Raw genomic sequence first — 21362 nt, 5'->3', positions numbered from 1 at the left:
ATCGTATTCAATTCTTTTTCGCTAAACTAATGTACCATATTGTTTGTCAATTTATTTTAAGCCTATTTACAAAAAAAGTTGGTTCAAAACTTGAAATTATACGGTAAATAGATCATTTTGAAACTACTTGTATTTTTATCAGTTTTCACTATTTTTCAACTTTGAGCGATTATCTCCAGGCCCACAATTTTTTTTTTTTTGAAAAACAGTTTTCATTTTCTGATTCTTCAACTAATTTACTGTTAGAAACACTTGCAGAATCAAAATAAATCGTACTTCCACTTCCACTGTGCAACGGAACCCTGTGGTACACCAGGAATATCCAATGCAAAGTAGCTTCTAATCGAACGAAGTAGAGAATCGTCGGAATATCAAATGAAACTGATGTAAAGATTTTTGTCCAATATTCGTTCGAAAGGGTACCTATACAACAAAAATTGATAGTTGACAATTATTGCAATGCAGAAAGCCTAGACAAAACCTATCTAAATTAGTTGCACACAAGTGACAAAGCTATTGCTGAACTGTTTTGGTTTTTTTTTTTTTTTAGTTAATCATTGAAAATTGTCCTTCTTTTAGACTTGCATTAAACGCTTTCAAAAACCCATTAGTACCAAAGTCAAAGGTCTTAGTCTTTTCGACTAAGATTCAGTTAATTTTAATAAGATTTTTTAAAAACCCATCCTAAACGACCTATAAAGTACATAGGTATTCATAAAAAAAAAAAATCACAACTTCAAGCCTTTGAAGCCGACCCCCTTGTCAGTATCTACTCTCTTAAGGTAGCTACTTTCAATGTACTACTCTAATCTATACTTATCTTCACAAACATATGAACAAAAACTAAAATCATATAATTTTCAAATAAACCCCCCCCCTCACCCCCTTTGTTTTTACAATCAAACAGAAATTCCTCATCACGCAGATAAAAACATATCCACTTTCATACAAATTCCCATTTGACACAGCATACACCGCGTTTTTTTTTTTTTATTTTTCCTGCAAAAAAAAATCAAATCTTTTATGTATATATAGGTAGGTACATATGCCTCCACCCCCAGCATCCGCCTTAAGCTAAAATCCTAGTATACCTACCTAGAAAAGAAAGAAGTAAAAAAAAAAAAAAAAATGAATTTCTTATTTCCCCTATTTAATAAGAAAAAAAAAAAAAAACATCATTAGCATCGGTATATCGGGTTTAGAGAGAGGCACACGAGTGAAAAACTCGACAGTGGTTGTGGCTCCTTTTGCTGATATTTTTTCCCAGCCTCTTAGCCCCCATAAAAAAAAAAAAAACAAAAAACGAACAAAAAAAAAAAAAAAAAAAACAGAATACGAAATCGAAAGAAAGAATCTAAGAGCTTAGAGAAAGCCCAACGAAATGCGGGGTAGACTCTAAAATCCTTGAAGAAATTATAAAAAAAAAAATGAGAAAAAAATGAGAGAAAATGAGAAAAAATCGATTGAGTGTGTGGAGGTATAAGGGGCCCGCTACCACCGCTCTCAGATGTCGAATAAAAAAAAAAAAAAAAAAAAATTAATAAAAATTCTGCACTTACACCCCTTCAACCCACATATTCGTCACAAGCTTTATTATCATCACCGTCGTCATCGTCATCGTCGTCCTTACACTCACACACCATCATCCCATCATCGTCATACCCCTCCGAGCGGGCGGGCGGACGCGACGGTTGGCCTCACCATCTCGAACTGATAGACTATCAATGTCATCCCAAAAGGCTGCAGCCAAACCCATACTGGGCGCCAAAGAAAAGATTCTTCGCTAACGACACAAGGATCAGGATCACAACGATGGGTAAGGGTAACAAGAGGGTTTACGGTATAAAAGTGCTACCTTGTTCCTCATTCGCATAGTGGTGAATATATAATTATACACACACACATACATATACACACTTTCTATACTTCCCCGCATTTTTTCGCTTTATAATTTTGTATGCTTTCTCTTTCCCTCAATATTTTTTTTTCTTCAAGAAAAAAAAAAACTGAAAAAGAATCCTTAAGAACACCAAAATCCCTTCATATTTTTGATGCGTCTTTGCCAGCATCCTCGGGGGTTTTGCATTTACCATCAACCACCCATTCACCCCCACCACTACCACACAATCACCCTCACTCTCATCCTCATCCTCATACTCACCATCCATTTGGTTCACTGGTGGATTTTTCATTAAAGTAGAAATGAAAAAGCACTTTTCTTTCCGTCGTCGTCGTCGTAGCCACCGTCACCGTCGTCGCCCTCGTCCTCGTATTCGTCCTCGTCGTCGTCCTTTCTGCGATTTTTTTTTATTTTATTTTTTTTTTTTTTTTTTGCTATTTTTTATACTTTTTTTTTTTCTTTATATTCGGCTCAATAGTATTATCATCAGTCTGCCTTGGTTGTAACTTGTAATGCTTTCATCGTTACCGTTGTCGTTTCTTCCCTTGGTGTCCTGCCTGTGTGTTGTTGTTGCTCATGGCGACTAGGACTAGGACTCCTTGAAGATTCTTGGGGGGAAAGAAGCTCGGTTAGTATTAGTATACGTGGACTTTTTTGTTTTTTATTTTTTGTTTTTGTATTTTTTTCTAGTTTACTTTTGACGATTGTTTTGGTGGAAGTAGGTATGTAGTGGTGGTGTGTGGAATGCGGTTGGGCTGAGAGCTGAGTAGTAGAATAGATGGGGGTGAGAGATTCAGCCGTGTTTTTTACTTCGCCCTCTTGGGTTTTTTTCTTTATATATTTTTTGTTTGTGCTGTGACCAAAATATCAGCATAACACTCACTTGATACGAAAACGAAAAGGGAAGGGCAAAATGAAGGAATAGAATTTTGTTTTTGTTGTTGTTGTTGCTTGTGCTGTGCTGTGCTGTGTCGTCGCGTCTTCGGTCGTTCTATGTGTCTTGCAAGTGCGGATTTTTTTTGTATTTTAATTTTTTCTTGGTGGCTAAATTGGATAGTAATGCTTTCCATCTCACTCTTATTTTTTTTTTTTTTTTTTTTTTTTTTTTTTTTTTTTTTTGTTTTTAAGAAAAATTCTTTCTTTCCCTTTCTTGATGTGGTGCTGTTGGATTTCAAGGCAAAATAGAAAGGCAGTGGGTGGTGGGTGATGATGGTAAGGAGAGAGTCGAAGAAAAAAAAAAAAAATAACTTGTCGTTGGAAAGACATTGTGTAGGTATATATGGGAATGATGTACACAAAACCAACAACGTCTTGAGCCATATGATGGCATACATACTCTCTCAATGGGTGTATAGTGTCATATGTAGGTACATACATACATTAAAAAAGGCAAAATATACGAGATGTTGGGTGAATTTTTTTTTTTTTCTTTTTTTTAATTTTCTTTTTGGTCACTTTTCTTCGTTTCTTTTTAGTTTTTTTTCTTTTTCTGGGGTAAAATCGAAATATTTTCATGAAACATTAGAAGGTTTTAATTTCATTTCGTTTTGGGTTTTATTTTAGAGTAGTTAAGTAAAAGGATATCATACTCCTACCTCTCCTTCCTTCCACCACCATAATCCACTACGTTGGTTGTTTAACTCACTAGATCTGGTTTATTCTCATAATAATAAAAACAAATTTTATTTTTTTAACCCTCTCAGGTAAAAATAGAAAGAGATTTTCAATATTTTAACTGTCAAATTTGGTTGGTACCCCCAAATGCAAATTTTTTTTCAATGCTGCCTGGATTTTTTCATCTAAAAAATCACAAAAAATATTTTTTTTTTTATTCAGTGTAAAAATTGTGCACTGTGGTTCGTTTGGCCAACGTTAGCCCAGGATAGCCCAACTTTTATATTCCCCATCCTATGCTTAGTTTAAAAATTATAGAAGTATTAGTTTTTATTCACCTCAAAAAAAAAAAAAAAAAAAAAAAAAATAGTATGTATGCATGCACCATAGTGACCTTTTTTAATCTATAATTTAGAAAAGGTAAACCAGCTGGTGTCAGCAATGCGCTTTAAATTTTATTCATTTGACTTAGAATTCTAACTTGATTGAATGTAGTCCATTTCACATTTGTGTTAAGAAGCTTAAGTTGATTTGTTTCATTTCACATTAAAAACCACAAAATATGTACAATTTATTTTTTGAAGTGTAAAAATTATTGATTTTTTTTGTTTTTTTTTTCAGTGTAATAATTGTCCTTTTTACACATTAAATGATTATTTTTTTGTTGGAAATACCATGGTTAATTGAGAAAAATTGTAATTTTTACACTGAAAAAATATACAAATTTTGAAAAAAGTTTTTTTTTTGTGTCATAACTTTTGAACTAAGGGTGGGCTAACGAGAAAAAGTAATGTAATTTGTTGGAATTACCAAGGTTATTAGTTGAGAAAGGTCTAAAAAGTTCTATTCCTGTACTGAAAAAGAAATTATCTCACACACCATTTTATATTTTTTTTTTTTTTGAAGAATGTTTTGATAGATTTTACTAAACATGTAATCAAAAAATTAATAATTTTTACACTTAAAAAAATACTTGTACATATTTTGGGGTTTTTAAGATAAAATGAAACAAAACAACTTAATCTTCTTAACAGAAATGTTATATCTACTAAATTCAATCAAGTTAGAATTCTAAATCAAATAAATAACATTTGATGCTATTATGCTCACACCAGTGTACCTTTTCTAAATTACGACGGATTTTTTTTTTTGTTATGGAACATTAAAAATTAATGTAAAAAAATCTTAACACTGGTGCAAATACCAGTTTTATTAACCCTCTGTAGGCACACCTCTTTTTTGTGACGTGATAGGCACACGGGTGAGAATTTGGTTTATACTTTTTCATGTCGCTAGAACTTTTTTCGGTCACAATATTTTATAGAGAATCAAGTATGAAATTGATGTAGAATATTCCGAGGAATTCGAATATTGTATTCACAATTCCGAAAAAAAATATTTTCACCCTTATAAAGAGACTTTTTTATGACCACTTTTTTGAAAAATCGTATTTTTTTTTATTTTTGTCCTGCCAAATTCGCACCCGTGTGCCGGCAGAGGGTTAAAATATAACTTTTTTATCCAACTAAGTTTTTACAAAAATACTGTACTATGACATTTTGGCAAGTTACCTTAAAAGTTGGCGTTTTCAATTCTCGCTTCTCTAATAGTGACTTTCGATTCTAGGAAGCCCGAAGACCATTCTGCCTTCCAAGACCTTCACAGCGTCCATTTTTCATGAGGCATTTTCCTTTCAGTCTAGCTCGACATTTAGTTTTTAAAATCTTCCGAATTCTTGAGCCGATATTCCGATTACTGTACAGGACCAAGTTGTTTTATTTATTTAGGTGACATTGTGGTTGGCATGTTTAGTCCGGAAGGTAAAGTTGCATGAAATATATAATCTGGAAGTACAGTTACTGTTGAATTAAATGGGAATTGAGAATTGTGATACAAAATTAAAAAAAAAAAAACTTTCAACATTGTGTACTTGCTTGTAATCTTCGTAATATCAATTTCACTTACTAATATAATATTACTCAAATCATCATCACTATTATACGGTTATTATAAATATCAATTGATTGATAAACGATAGAATATATCAATTGCAATATATTTAGGTATTACGGTTGTCAATTGACAGATTTAAGAATCATTTATTGTTTATTTTGATTGTGAATTTATATTTTAATTTTACATTTCAGTTTCAGTCGAGATTGAATTATACACTAGTCAACTAGGAATTTTTACTTGATAGATAAAATTTGATAAATACCAATTTTTTTTGTAAGACCATTCACAAATTCCAAAGTTTATTGATAAATTGACAACAATAATACCAATTCATTTAAATTCTTGATATTTAACAAATATCGTATTGATAATTGACAACCGTTATAAAGCCTATAATATTTTCTAAATTTCATCGGCAAAAAGCAAAATTATTCTACACCGAAAAAAAAATTTGATAATAACAGCTATCAAATTAACATTTTTGAGTGACAAAAGTCGTCCAACAATTAAAATATCAATTCTATATTTTATCATATCATTTTGACATTTTTTAATTTTAGGTGGATAGTGAAAATTTCTCTTTGACAATTAAAATATCAATGTTGACTAGATTTTACGTTTTAGTTTATTATAGGTAATGAAACCTATTTCTTTCTTTTTCTTTTTTATTATCTTTATTATTTTAAGTATTTTCTTTCTTTTTTTCAAAACATTACTGAAAGTGAATATTCTTTACAAAAAAGTGATAATATTATTTTTTCTATTATAGGTAATATAGCTAATTGTTTTGTTATTTTCTCCCAAACTATGTGAAGTAAAATCTTATTGCCGATCAAATTTTCTCAGTAAATCATACATTGTACTTCGAAAAAACACAAAGCGCCTTTAAATAAGTAAACATTAAGAATTTTTTATTTAATATTTTTTCAATAATTTGGAATGAGAAATTGATATGAAAAAATGATAATAAAATATCAAAAAAAATTTCCAAAATGTGACATTTAAATATCATCCTGATAATAAAAATATTGTTTTAACATTTGAAATATCATAAAACACATTTTATAGAGCATTTTTGGCTGATATTTAAAAAATGTTAAATTGATATTTGTTTTTTTTTTTTTTTCGGTGTAGTTCCTTAAGAAATTCTATGACATTAGAACAATTTTGCTTTCCGCAGGCGATTTATAAATATCTCACAAAAACTAATATCAAAGATGGTGGCCTAAACGTGAATTTTGCAAAAATGTTTTGCTGCTTTTCGACCAATTTTTTTTTTTGTGCATGAAAAAATTAAAACTTGGCAATGGTGTTAAAACTGCTGGGTTTGATTATAAATTCACTTAACGATACTACCCCTTTGTCGGAGTGCGATCTTATACAAATCACCCCGTTTAAGAACAAAATTCATGTGGCCCAGTCGTGCGTTTTATTTATTCTTTCTACAGATTTTTTCTTTTTTTTTTTTTTTTTTAAAGAGAAAGTTTAATGACCTCAAAAATACCTCGATGTTTATTATAATGTGAAAAATTCAACACTGCTTCTATTTCGTTTCGTTTTTTCTTTTTTGTTTTTTTATTCTACCACCCTTAACTTTATTCTATTCATTTTCAGCACGTATCACGGCCATTAAAGTGTCCAAAACTACCCTCACAGCAGACATTTCGTGTGTGTGTATCTAAATTTGTATTAATTTCTCCGACACACTTTCCAATAATTTCCAATAAAAAAAAAAAAAAAAAATGAAAGTATACAACACATTACAAGCTAGCCCCAGAGAAAAAATGGCATAAAAAACCTCACTTTGCAAGGGTATTGTTTTTTTTTTTTTTTTTTTTTTTGCTTTTATCTCTACCCCCAAGTTGCCTTTTTTATTAATTACGTTTTTTTTTCACCCCAGGATTTTCTATATGGATTTCCATTTTTTACGCACTCTCGTGAGTTGGATGGATCACAATTCGATTAGGATATTCGAGGGAAAAAAAAAAATGGGACACATTAATGTTTGTTCATTAATATTAGGGTAACACAAAAGACGACAGAAATACAATAGGTAATAAAAAAAAAAAAAAAAAAATGAAATTATCTAGGGGATGCTGATTAAATGTATCTAGATAGATGATGTTGCAGTTGCTGTGTGTATTTTGTTTTTTTATTTTTTTCTATTCGCAAAATTTCCTTTTTTTACGCTACGTTTGTCTCATGTGTGTCAAATTGACCGCTTGCGGTTAATGGTTCGCTTTTGCTGATAGCAATGACGCATTCAGTTTTTTTTATATATTTTTTTTTGTGCTGCAGATTAAATCCGATTTAGTTTGGATCATTGGGTAAGTTTGCTCTTTTCGGAAATAAGCGATTAAGCAGGTATAGATTTTTTTTTTTTTTTTGTAGCTAATTATGATGACTTTACTAAAATCCATCACTTTTTCATATTTTTTTTTTTTTTTTTGTCAAACGTTAAATTAAATTGCAGTTCTGTATAAAGTTCTTTTGCTTGGATATATAATTTAAAAATTGAACAACTAGGTGGTGAAGTTAAAACAATTTTTTTTTTTACCTTGGTGTGAAGCAAGAATGATGCGAATAAGTGCTGTGAAATTTTGTGCTTAGTAATTCATTTTAACTAACCACACTCACACTGTATTGCTTGATTTACGTTCAGCCATTGTGTGAGCCGGCATTATTTTGAGCTAAATCAGATAGGTACCTAACCAAGACTGTAAAAAATAGTAAATACATAGCTTCTTATTGGTGTATTTTAAGAAGAGGGCTTCCTGTTTAAACATTGTTAAAATCGAAGATTATCTTACAAAAAAAAAGATAGAGAGAGAGTTGCTTTGGAGTAAAAATTAAATTAAAAAAAAAAGAAATCAAGATGTTAAAGAAATCATATTCAAACATTTTCGAAAATTTTAGTTGAAAAATTCTAAATAAAACTTTTTTTGAAAACTGTTAGATATTCATGTGATACCCAATATTGTTTGTTCCTACTTGCTTTAGTCTTTTTCAACGATGCAAGTGAAAACGTCAAATTTACCAAATTCTTAAATAATTTAAATTTTTTATCAAAAAACAAAACCGACTTCCATGGATCAAAACAGGGTTTTATGGTTTTTCTTATAGTTCCCATGGCTAAAACTGAACTGAAATTGAAACATCGCAGCCACGAGCTATCCCACACAAAAAGAATTATCAAAATTGGTTCACTCAGTCAAAAGTTATGAGGTAACAAAAAAAAAAAAAAAAAAAAATACAGACGAATTGAATACCTCCTCCTTTTTGGAAGTCGGTAAAAAAAAGTATTTGCTTGAATGAAAATGAATCTATGTAGATATTTGCCACTTAAACCAATTTTAAAAGGATTTTTGCCATACATTTCTATTTACAAATACATAGGAACCTATAAACAAAAGGATCAATTAAAAGTTTGAAATCCATACAAAAGATAGGTCTCTATTAATGGATAAAGTTCCTTGTGGTCTGGCTGTGGTTGCTGAGTTATTGCAATGCAAATAGATCTTCTTTTTTTTCAATTATTTGCAAGCTGATATGTTTGGATCTCTTTTAACAAGTTTTAATTCTCAGGTATAAGTTCATAGAGGTTGGGGTCAAAATTCTACCGGGGTCAAAACTCTTTTGCCAAAATTCTGCCTTCAAAATTTTGCTTTTCTCCTTTCAAAATTCTTCTTTTTAAAATTCTGTTTTTCAAAATTCTGTTTTACTTTTCTAATTTTTTTCAGAATTTTGTAAAATCATCTTCTGCCTAAATTTGCTGCCAATTTGAGATTACTTACTCACAGTACTTTGTCAATTTTTTGTAATATTCATATTTTTTTTTTTTGATAAATCAATATATTTAAAAATATCTTCGAAAAATAATAAAATTGAAAAATTATTTAATTAGTCAAACAAAAATTGATATTCAAAACATTAAATAAAAAAAAAAAGGAATATGTAATCGGGTCAAAATTCTGGCTTCAAAATTCTGCTTTTTTAGCAAAAATTCTGTTTTTCAAAATTCGGCTTTTTTCTATTCTGTTTTTTTCAAAATTCTGCTTTTTAAAATTCTGTTTTTTTATAGCATAGCGCATATGTTAAAGAAAAATACATTCATTAATGTAATTTAACATTGGTACTGTCGTAATTTTTTGTTTTGTTTAAATGTCGCAAATATTTTTTAAAACACATAAATATTGAATTTCTTTCAAATAAAATCTATATTCTAATTGGAACCGATGTTGTTTGATACAAAATATTCCTTTTCTTATTCAATTTTTTTTTTTGAATTCATCTTTATTTGATAAATTAATAAATTTTTAATTATTTTCGGAAGTGCTTAATATTAAAAATCTTTTTTTTTTTTTAATTTTTTCAAATTTATTCATTTATAAAACAAAAATTAATATGCATTCAAAGAATGTCAAATTATGAAGGTAGGTATTCAAATTAGCGATCATTTTTCAAGAAAATGATTTTACTGAATTCTGCACAAAATTAAAAAAAAGGGTTTGGAAAATGTTAAAAATTGCGGGCTTTTTAACATTTTCCAAACCCTTTTTTTAATTTTGTGCAGAATTTTGAAAAACAGAATTATGAAAAGCAGAATTTTGTAAAGCAGAATTTTGAAAGCAGAATTTGGACAAAAGAATTTTGACCCTAACCCAGTCAGTACTCTAAGCAGTTTGAAAATTATTTGCGATGATTAAACAGCAAGCAAGCATTAATGAGGTGTATTTTGGTAAAGGAAACGCATATGCTATATGAAAAAAAAGCAGAATTTGCAGATTTTTTTTTTGGTAAAAAAAAAATGGTGGCAGAATTTTGAAAAGCAGAGTTTTCTTGAAAAAAAGTAGAATCCTGTAAATCTGAATTTTGAAGTTAGAATTTTGACCCGCTCCCGTTCATAGTCAGCTATCCTTATAGGTATTCAAAATACATCAAATTAATTAAGGCCACCTACTATAATTGTCAGACCCATACAACAAATGCAAGATACAACGACTTTTTTAGCTGTTGGAATTTCCATCCAGCTGACAGTTGTATAAGTGCTTTTTGGCCAATGATTATATTATACCGTCTACATTCCTTAGTCTTAAGTGTTTGCTCAGTAATTAATGATCAAAAACAACTGAAGAATAAATCATAAAAATTAATTACCAATGTGTTTGTTTTTATTGTGTGATGATGATGATGACCACACACATATTTGTTTTTTTTTTCTTCTTTGACTGATAACACATAAAAATGACTTTGGTCATCTACCATCTATAACAGATATACCTCTCTTGTATACGAGTAGCTGGATGGTGATACATTGGAGACAAATGCATTCAACACGCTGCCACTGCAAATACCGTCGGCGGCGTGTTGGTCCCTCGGTTTCTTCGTGTCGGTCAGTTTTAAACTTACCGTGATCATCATCAACCAACATTAAGCCAACGAACTATTGAATAGGTCAAGCAGAACTGCAGAGGCAAAAAAAAAAAATAAAAAAAAAAAAAAAAAAAACACAACACTAATGAATAAAATATGTTTTTTGCTCTCTATGCAATGTATATGTGTGTGATGCTAACAATGTATCTACGTTTATACTTATATAGAAAAAGATCATTCAAAGTCTTGGACTTTTTGAATGCTCATATCTGGATCAAGAAGTTTTTTTTTTCTATTCCTAAAGCAAATCCATATGAACATCACTCATTTTCAATGCGTATATAGACTTTGTCGTTGTCGCTCTTGTCGTCGTCGTTGAAGTTGGAGTCCTCGTAGGATCGTAGGTTGGACAAACTACAATGACAATGCTATCATTCCAGGGTTGGAAGTTATAAAACTAAGGCCCAATGGGAAAATTGTACAATTTTCTCCAGATAGATGATTTTGTTTAGAATGAACAAATCTATTAACTGTCAAATTTTAAAATTTCTGGTTTTGTGAATCTAAGTCCTAAAAGTCTACAAAAAAAAAAAAAAAAAATCAGAAAAAATAATACTTTTTTCAAACAGTATTGATCAGCTCCGTGGAGCCGAAACTGCTACTGCGACATCAAAATTTTTAAACCAAACTTTTCTAATTTGTTTGTCCACCTTTTGTCTATGTTTGTCTACAGAAAATTTTCGTTTGTCCATCCTTCAAAAAAAAATTTAGAGCAATTTTTTTTTTTTATAGGAATTCTGAAAAATGAAAATCGTCTAAAACGCTTAGGAGCAATTCAAAAAACAAATTATGCAGTGAAAAATTGAAATCCCCCTTAAATCCCTAAATCGAGTTACTTACATATACCGAAAATCTTCTATGTTTAGAAGATAGTCCAAAAACAAATTTTGTACTGAAAAATTCAAAGTCCCCTAGAATTCCCAAAAATTCAAATTTCTGTCGTTTGTTCACCTCGAGATCTTTGCATATACTAATATAATCGTTGTCTGTCCACTCTACTTTTAGAAGATATGGACAAACGATTGCCGTTTGGATTTTTGAAAAAAAAAAAAAAATAATAATAATTTCTTTTTGGAATTTTTGAAAAAAAAGTAATTTTTGAAAGTTTTTTGGCACTGAATTTTTCAGTACAAGAGTGGACAAACGATGATTTTTGGTTTATATCTATTTATCGTAGTGGACTAACGATTTCGGTTTGGATTTTTGACAAAAAAAAAGTAATTTTTAAGGATTTTGATATGTTCACTGTGGTGTATGAGTAACTTTTGTTGGGAATTTATAAAATTTGTTTTTTAAATATCTTCTAAACGGATTTCTGAAATATGTAAAGAATTTGAGGTGGACAAACGACATAATTGTAATTTGGGATTTAAGGGGAATTTAAATTTTTGAGTGCAAAATTTGTTTTTTGAATTCCTCCTAAACGCAGGGTGAAAACATGGTAATATTTGGTATATGTGTGTATGCTGTATATAGAACTCGAGGTTTTTGGTTTTATACGTCTATCTCAAAATTTGAGCTTTTAAGGCGATTTTTCTTTCATTTTTCAGACTTCCTCTAAGAAAAAAAAAATTACCTCTAAAATTTTTTTGAAGGGTGGGAAAACGAAAATTTTGAATGGATAAAGGAATTAGACAAGTTTGGTTAAATTGATTCAGCAAATTCATTAAAATTGTTAATATTTGTCATATATCGTTCTGTTAATTATTGACAAGCCCCGTTAAAAAAGGGAAAGGAGGTTTAAAATAAATCAATTACCTAAATAAAAACAACACTTAATATAAAAAGTTCAAGTTATCAGTATTAAATAGAAAAAAAAAGTGTAGAAAATCCGGCCATGTTTCTTACAGAACGCATCTTTTGCAGTAAGTTTCATTTTAGTACCTTGATGCACATTGCACACACGTGTTAAGTAGAAACGAAGGGAATGCAACTGCATCAAGCCTACCTATAGGAGTCCTAGAAAATATATATATAAAGTTAAGAATCTCCAATAATGTTTATTTTATTTTTTTTTTATGTATTTCTACGTGTATATGTTATTTGCTTTTGCTTATTACGAAAATAAGCAAAGAATTTTCATGCAGATGAGGATGACAGAGAGACAGTATTGTTGTTGTATATTTATATTTTCTGTATAAACAGACAAGGCCAGAGAGGAGGCGGATAAAATTTTAATATTGTAGGTATATGTGCGAAAGAGTCTTGTCCAAATGAAATCAAATAATAATTTTTCATTTTTCTTTTTTTTTTTGGTTTTTTTGTAGAATAGTAACATCAAGGCACTGGGGACTAACTCTGATTAAAGGTAGTAAAAGAAAAAGGCGTAGGAAAGAATAATTGTGATTAAAGGTAAAGTCGTGGAGCTATTGTTCAATTTTTTTTTTTTGGAATGAAAAGTCTCTTTGGAGGGTCAAGAGACTAGTTTTAATGATGGAAAATTAAAAGTTTTTTTTTTTTTTGTTAAATATATCCATATTTCGACAACTCAGCAACCAGACCAGACGAAGGAACTTTTGGTTTCCATCCATTAATAGAATTTAAAGAGACCTTTCTTTTGATACCTCGCTCGATAGGTTTGGAGGAATTTTTTTTTTTTAAATTCCCTTTTTTTTAGCTTTTATTCTCGAAAATCTTAAAAAAAATCTTAAAATAAAATATTTCGATTGCAAATTAGTCTGTAAACAGATTTGCAAGAAACTTTTGGTTTTCAGTTATGAATATGTACAGCTTTGAGAGAGGCCTTTCTTTTAATGTATCACTCGATGGATTGAAGGAAATTTTTTAAAATTCCCTTTTTTTAGCTTTTATTCTCGAAAATCTTAAAAAAAAACTTTAAACAAAATATTTCGATTGCAAATAAGTCAGTAACCAGATTTGCAAGAAATTTTTGGTTTTCAGTTATGAATATGTACAGCTTTGAGAGAGGCCCTTCTTTTAATGTATAACTCAATGGACTTGAAGGAAATTTTTTAAATCCCTTTTTTTATGATTTTTTTCTCGAAAATCTTAAAAAAAAAACTAAAGATTTGTAATAATACAGCTTTAAGGCTTTAATTTATTCACACTCCATTAAATTTAAAGTCGCCATTTAAAATGGGAAATTTCAAAATTCATATCCGATTTGACAGATTTTCAATTTTTTGAATGGCAACTTTAAATATAATGAAGAGTGAATAAATTGGGCATAAGAGGCCGTTCTTTTAATATATCACTCGATGGATTTGTAGGAAATTATTTAAAAAATTTGATTTCTTCACTAAAACCTTTAAAAGCTATAGATCGTCGCTATGCTGCCAAAACGCACTAAGTCATATTTTAAGGATTTTTAGATTTAAATGCAAAACGGTTCAGAATGATGATATCGATCTAGTAAAATACCACACTAAGAAATATTTGGCGTACTTTATGAATTATTTGAGGTATATTTTTGCACGAAGTCAGAAAAAATAACTTTAATACAGGCACAACGCACTAAGTTGACTTAGTGCTTTTTACCTGTAACGCAAAAAAAATTAAATCAGTACCAGTTTATAGCAAGAGAAATTAATGAGACTTAGTGCATTTTTCCTGTCTTCAAAACAACATTTTTAAATTTGAAAAATGACTTACAAAGTATCTTGTGAGGTAAATGTAAGAAAAAAGCGGTCAAATGTAAATAGATTAATACAAATTATAAGTTTATCAGCGAGTAAAGACGACTTGAATTTTCTATATGAATCTTAATAACCTTTTAAAAATGAATTAGAATTCTCGTTCTTAACTGGCTTCAAATTAAATGTTTTCGATACGAAAAAAATAAACCGGGAATACTTCAAACTTAATATGAATTTGACCACAATTTTCGAAACTTGAACGTTTTAAGAATTTTCGAAGAGGGAGAAATACTGTTCCTAATTATCTGCCGGTAAAAAAATGGCCAAGACTGTACAGGGTACACCGAACCTCTTAAATTAGCACAACTAGGAGAAAGACCTGATTGATACCTATATGAGGTGTTCAGAGTAATAATGGGTTAAGTCCATTTAAAATTTGTGCATTATTTTGAACTTTGAAAAGCCTTTTCTCAAGAACTAAAGGAACTTTTGAAATAAAGGTTTCACAGATTTCTTTCTTGTATATTATTTTATGTAGAACAAAACCCTTAATTTAAAAGACCTTTAAAAATCCGACTTATGTATAGAGAAGTGGACTTCACCCTTTATTATTATGAACGCCTCATTTGTAAGAAAGGTGTTATTCCTGAAATTTTTCATTCTTGGTTTTCATCATTACCATCAAAATGTTAGACAAAAGATTTCCTTCCAGAACTAGATGTATTAGATGGAAGAGATTATTTTAAATTGCTTCCATTTTTAAAGCCTTCTTTTAATAGTTACTTGTTTTTAATTCTTCTACGTTGTAAAATTTCTGATTTAACTAGGTATAATTGAGATTTTGTCTTTACTTTTGTGCTATAATGTTGTTTCCTTTAACTTTATATGCCAGAAAAGTATTCATTACGAACAAATAAATGCAAATCATTACAGGTAAAAGGCACTAAGTCATGGCTTTTTCTACTTTTGTTCACATAATTATCATTTTTGTTATTCAAAAACCAAAAAAGTTTTTGGAAACTAATGTCAAAATGTTGAGTTTGTGTTTAAAGTGATTATCTGACAAATAACAGTTAACATTGAATTTTCACAAGAGAAATAATCTTAAAAATCGATTTACTCAAAACTATGTTTTTTGACTTAGTGCATTTTGGCTGCATAGCAACGAGATTTTGAATTTTGTACCTAAATAATATAGGCCTGAACTCATAAACTTTACACCAAAACTCGCTTTCGATCTCCATCACCAACTTATTGTGACTAAATGTCAAATTGTGACAAATATATATCGATAATACCTACTCGTTAAAGATGTATTTCATGTGTTGCAAGTGGGTGGATAGAGCAGAAGTAGAAGTGAAGTTTTCGATGTGCTATCTGTATGCCCATCAGAACATCGAATGAACATGAAAGTGACACGCGATGACAGTCTAAAACAATAAGTTAAGTTTTTTTTTTTTGTGTTTTGCAAGTTGGTCTTGGTATAGCGGATAGATTGGTTAGAGATATACTACAACTATACCACCACCACAAAGGCATCCATTCCATAGTTAGGTTATATATATCCTTTGCCTGACCCATTGTATCTAATGACCTTATTCTAAAGTTGTTATATCGCTGTTTTAGACTCTGAAAAGCTTTCTTTAAATTTTTAGGCTATACGTAAACCTTTATATAAGCACACCCCATCTTGTCACTTTTTGCTGATTTTAATTTATTTTCTCTTTAAGTGTTTTTTTTTTCTTTTTTTCTATTTTATTTTTCGTTCTTATTAAACAACTTACCATAAACAAAACAGTTCAATAAAATGAATCACGAGATTTTTCCATTTCGAATTTTCATCGTCGTCGTCGTCGGTCGTTTCGCGGTTCATGTTAAAGTTTAATGACTTTTTTTTTTTTTTTTCCTGCCTTAAGTTAAGGATAATAAATAGGGAGAAAACAATAACAACAACCAACAAGCCACCCTGGTTTGATAGTGCCTCAATTTGGAAGAGGAAGAAAAAAAAAAAAAAAAAAAAAACCGTCAGGTTGCTAACAAGCATTTCCGTTTGTCTATATGGTTACGATTTGGGATTGGGTTGGCATTGGAATTGGCCAATGTATATATGCCCTGCCAAGAGCCCCAAACAAAGCTTAGCCCGATAGTATACCTATGTTTTTGCTAGCTACCACTTTTAATAGTTGTTATTATTTATTGACAAGCTTTTGCCGTATATAAACGGCATTAATATTATGCAATTTCAGAATAAACCAAAAATACTCCCTAGCATTTAGAATCTAATATAAAAGCCACATGAATATAGGAGGTCTAGTTGAATTTCGATAACAAAGATCAGTCATCTTCAAGTCGAACGAAGTTTGAAGCTATTAAATGATGGGAAAGAAATATACTATTGGAGTGTCAATTACTGTTCAAATTGCAAGGCAATTACCTACGAATAAAATAATTGTGTGTGTACTTGGCTTCGCGTCGCGTCGTTCTGGCACGAAACTGATAGTTTGTTATTTTTGTTATTGGAATATGGAATTGTGTATGCATAAGGCTGATATTGATTGAGTGGGTGGGTGGTAGTTATAGATGTTTTGGGGTTTGTTTTCGAGTCGTGTGTTTTATTAGTAATTGGAGCTCGATTTTGATTGATAGTAATTTTTTTTTTTTTTTAGGCATATAACGTGAAAATAGGAAGGCATTTAGGGAGGTTTTTTTTTAACGATCATAACCTCTAAAAAAAAAAAACCCCAACCCAGGACCTTGTTTCAAGTTAAATATACCTATACCTTTCCTAAAGAGCAATATATGCTAAATAAAATCAAAAAAAAAAAAAAAAATAAAACGAAAAATCCACAGAAATGCCTTATTCCTTATATCTCTGTAGTATACAGGGTGTCCCAAAAGTAATGGATCAAACGAAGTATGTTAATAGGGGATCTTAAGGGCTCTCAGAATTTGGTAACTTGTTCATCCCAAATCCTTACGGTTTTCGATTTAATGCATTTCTTGTGAAATTTCGAAAAATCTCGACTTTGCAACAGTATTTTGCTTCCTGCTGCCATTATTGATTTTTGTTTTTTACAATTCTTTTACTAAAACATTGACAAATAATTAGGAACAATTAATTAATCAAAATATTTTTTATTCCATAAGGCATTTCGATGCAAATTAACTAACAGTTTCAAGTTTTTTAAAAAATCAATTTTTTACTTTTTTTTGAGAGCAACACCGCAAAACAAATTTCTATGGTGTGAGAATGGTTTATTATTTTAAAAAGTTGCCCTGTTATTGTAGTTTTCAAAAATGTATAAAAGTTTCCAAAGTTGCAGTTAGATCGCAAAATATTACAATTTGAATTCAACAAAACAGGGGTTTTCAGAGCAAAAAACAACCAAAACAAACACATTTTCTCGAACTGTTATTTGTTTATTTTTCTTTGAACAAAAGCCTCTATTTTCGTTTGTATTTTTGCTTTGAAAAACCCTGTTTTGTTGAATTCAAATTGTAATATTTTGCGATCTAACTGCAACTTTGGAAACTTTTATACATTTTTGAAAACTACAATAACAGAGCAACTTTTTAAAATAATAAACCATTCTCACACCATAGACATTTTTTTTGCGGTGTTGCTCTCAAATAAAAGTAAAAAATTGATTTTTTATAAAACTTGAAACTGTTAGTTAATTTGCATTGAAATGGCTTATGGAATAAAAAATATTTTGATTAATTAATTGTTCCTAATTATTTGTCAATGTTTTAGTAAAAGAATTGTAAAAAACAAAAATCAATAATGGCAGCAGGAAGCAAAATACTGTTGCAAAGTCGAGATTTTTCGAAATTTCACAAGAATTGCATTAAATCGAAAACCGTAAGGATTTGGGATGAACAAGTTACCAAATTCTGAGAGCCCTTAAGATCCCCTATTAGCATACTTCGTTTGATCCATTACTTTTGGGACACCCTGTATGTCCCTTAAAATATCCTTAATATATGTATATATCTGTACGAGTTGGCGGTAGTGACAACGGTGGCGGCGGCGGCGGCAGCAGTGGCACAATTTATTGATTCTCCAAATTTTTCCTAGAAACACTCTTTTTTTCTGCGCCGAACAGGGTTCAATGAAAACTGCCGCAAACATCTTAAACAATGCTAAAAAGGGGACATGCCCTTTCTGATTTAGCATTTCTGTTTCCTTCCAAGCTTATTTATTTTTTTGCAAAGTTTTTTTTTTTTTTTACTTCGCAAATATGTATAATGGATTGCGATAACATCCACGACGAATATTTGTATATGTATCTTTTTTTCTTTAGCTTAACAATTTATTTGTGTTGCTCCGCGCTCATCCTTTTTTTTCACTTTTTTTTTTTTTTTTTTTTTTTTGGAGTTCCAGTTTCTCGTGATTCGTTAAACGGCTGTATGCGCGCTCTTATTTAGATAAGACCAGGTGTTACTTGCGAAATTTCCCCAAGATTTTCGTTGTTGTTGTTGTCGTTCCGAGATGTCGTATCTTTTTTTTTTCGCTATCCAGGTCTTCCTTTTTTTTTTTTTTTTGTATGCTGTGTGCAAATCTTTTAGCAATTCGACGTCTTTTTGGGGAATATATATAAAAAAAAAAAAATATTTACCCTTACACAGCATCACCACGACAGCAGGGAGTCTCTCCAACCAGAAAAATATTATTCAAAAAATATAAAAAAAAAAAAAATGAAACAATAAACTAATAAAATGCTCCATTTTCATTGGAATTCATATTTCTTGGATTCTTTACTCTGCTGATGCGGTTGCAAGAAGAAGTACGAAAGTTTAAAAAAAAAACGAAAAAAAAAAAAATTAAAAATTATTTAGGTAGGTACAATCTACCTTACCTACCTTTCGTATATTGAATGAGATTTATCGGAAAAAAGGGCTCTGTGTAAAAATATCTATATAACAAGGACACAAGCACACAGCAAACAGTACAGCTCAGAGAGAGAGAGGAAGAGGAAGGGAAAAGGAAGACGACAGATGAAAAGAAAACCAATGACTTATTGTGAACACTGTGACAATGTATATACCTATTGCGCGGACCAGTTATCGATCTTTTAAACAAGAAAGCTCTTTCGCGAGGTGCCCTGCTCTTAATGATGTCTGCATGTAAATTATCACCCAACCGTATACGATTATGTGCATTCACTGTGGTTTAAATGTGGCTTGCACCTATGGATACTATCTACGTAAGATTTTGAAATCTAAAGACACCCGAAGACAGTAATAGGAAAATGACTCGCAATTTCAGTTATGGGAGCAGGATTTTCGAAAAAAATATTGAAAAATTCAAAAAAAAAATTCGAAAATTCGAAAAAAATTTGTTGGGGTCAAAATTCTGCCGGGTTTTCCAAAATTCGCTTTTCAAAATTCAGATTTTCAAAATTCTGCTTTTAAAAATTCTGTTTTCCAAAATTCTGCTTTTCAAAATTCGGCTTTTCATAATTCCGTTTTACAAATTTCTGCAAAAAAAATAAAAAAGCGCGTGCTTTTTTAATTTTTTCCAGAGTTTTGTAAAATCATCATCTCGCAAAATTTGCTGCTTATTTCAGATTACTTACTTACGAGATGTGGGTTATAAGAAAGTCTTCTAGACAGTTAGGAAAGTACTAAACTTAAATTACAGCAATGAGGTGTATTTTTGTTTAGTAAACGCATAAGCTATGAAAAAAAAAAACAGAATTAGCAAAATTTTTTTTCTTCAAAAACATTATGGCAGGATTTTAATGAAAGGCAGAATATAAAAAAAAAAACAAATTTTGAAAAGCAGAATTTTCTTGAAAAAAGCAGAATTTTGAAAAACAGAATTTTCTTGAAAAAAAGCAGAATTTTGAAAACCAGAGTTTTGTAGTCAGAATTTTGACATAAATTTGAAATTTTTGTGTCTAAAGCCTAGTAAGCAACTGAAGTGAAACGAAATTTCCCATTACAAAAATAGCACAAGGAAATCTTGAACGAAATTTAATTTTTTTTTGTATGTGTTTTAAAACTTATTTTCTGGTATTTTTTTTAAAATTTGTTAAAATAGTTGTTTTTTTTTTTTTTGTAATCTTAAGAAAATAGATTTGTAATTTGAATACCGAAACCTTCAAAAAACTTAAAGTTTTCAGTAATGAAAACCTTTATTTTGACGTCTTGCTTGAAAGATTTCGAAGACATTTTTTTTAATGAACTTTTTTTTAGATTTAGGGCTAGTATTAATTTTTTTTGAAAATACATATACAAAAAATGGGTTGGGGTCGAAATTCTGTGTGTTGCAAAATTTTGTATTCAAAATACTGTATGCCAAAATACTGTATGTCAAAAATTCTGTATGTGCAAGATGCTGTACGAACAAAATTCTGAAAGTCAAAATTCGGTACAGCAAAATTCTGGTTGGTCAAAATACTGTATTTCAAAATTCTGTACATCAAAATTCTGTATATCAAAACAATATTTTTTACAGCATTTTTACAGAATTTTGAAATACAGATATATTTAAAAGAGGGTTTACTATGAATTTCTAAGAGATCAACTTAATAAAGAGGCAAGTTTCTAATGCTAATTAGTCTAGGTACTTTATTAGGAGCAACGGGAAAAAGATAGAGAGAGAAAACAGAACTACACTTATTTAAAAAAAAAAAACAATCTGAATTAAACCACGTTGCATACCTAAAACGGATTGAAAAAAAATTAAATTTATATTGATTTTGACATTTTTTTTGTAAAATGTATTTTGTATGTTTAAGAAAAGTTTGATTTGTGTTCCTAGAATTGATTTACTTTTTTACTTTAATAATTATGTTTGTATAAAATTACAACTTTACTGTCAATAATTATATTTAAAGTTACTATTTAAGCCTACA

The 21362-nt window shown here is 29.9% G+C and overlaps 1 long non-coding RNA gene across 1 annotated transcript in view; it reads right to left on the bottom strand.

Annotated features, from left to right (window-relative positions):
* Nucleotides 1-4735: 4735 nt before the first annotated feature.
* LOC129920739 (uncharacterized) overlaps nt 4736-21362 on the bottom strand; it is a 196138-nt gene continuing 179511 nt past the window's right edge. The window contains exon 4 of the long non-coding RNA XR_008773305.1: nt 4736-5358. This is a non-coding gene — a long non-coding RNA (uncharacterized LOC129920739). The remainder of the gene's footprint in view (nt 5359-21362) is intronic.

The sequence above is a fragment of the Episyrphus balteatus genome, chromosome X (genome assembly GCF_945859705.1).
Source record: "Episyrphus balteatus chromosome X, idEpiBalt1.1, whole genome shotgun sequence".
In the NCBI taxonomy this organism is placed as follows: Eukaryota; Metazoa; Arthropoda; class Insecta; order Diptera; family Syrphidae; genus Episyrphus; species Episyrphus balteatus.
Note: the sequence above shows the minus strand (reverse complement) of the source record. Positions and strands in the feature narration are given on the sequence as shown.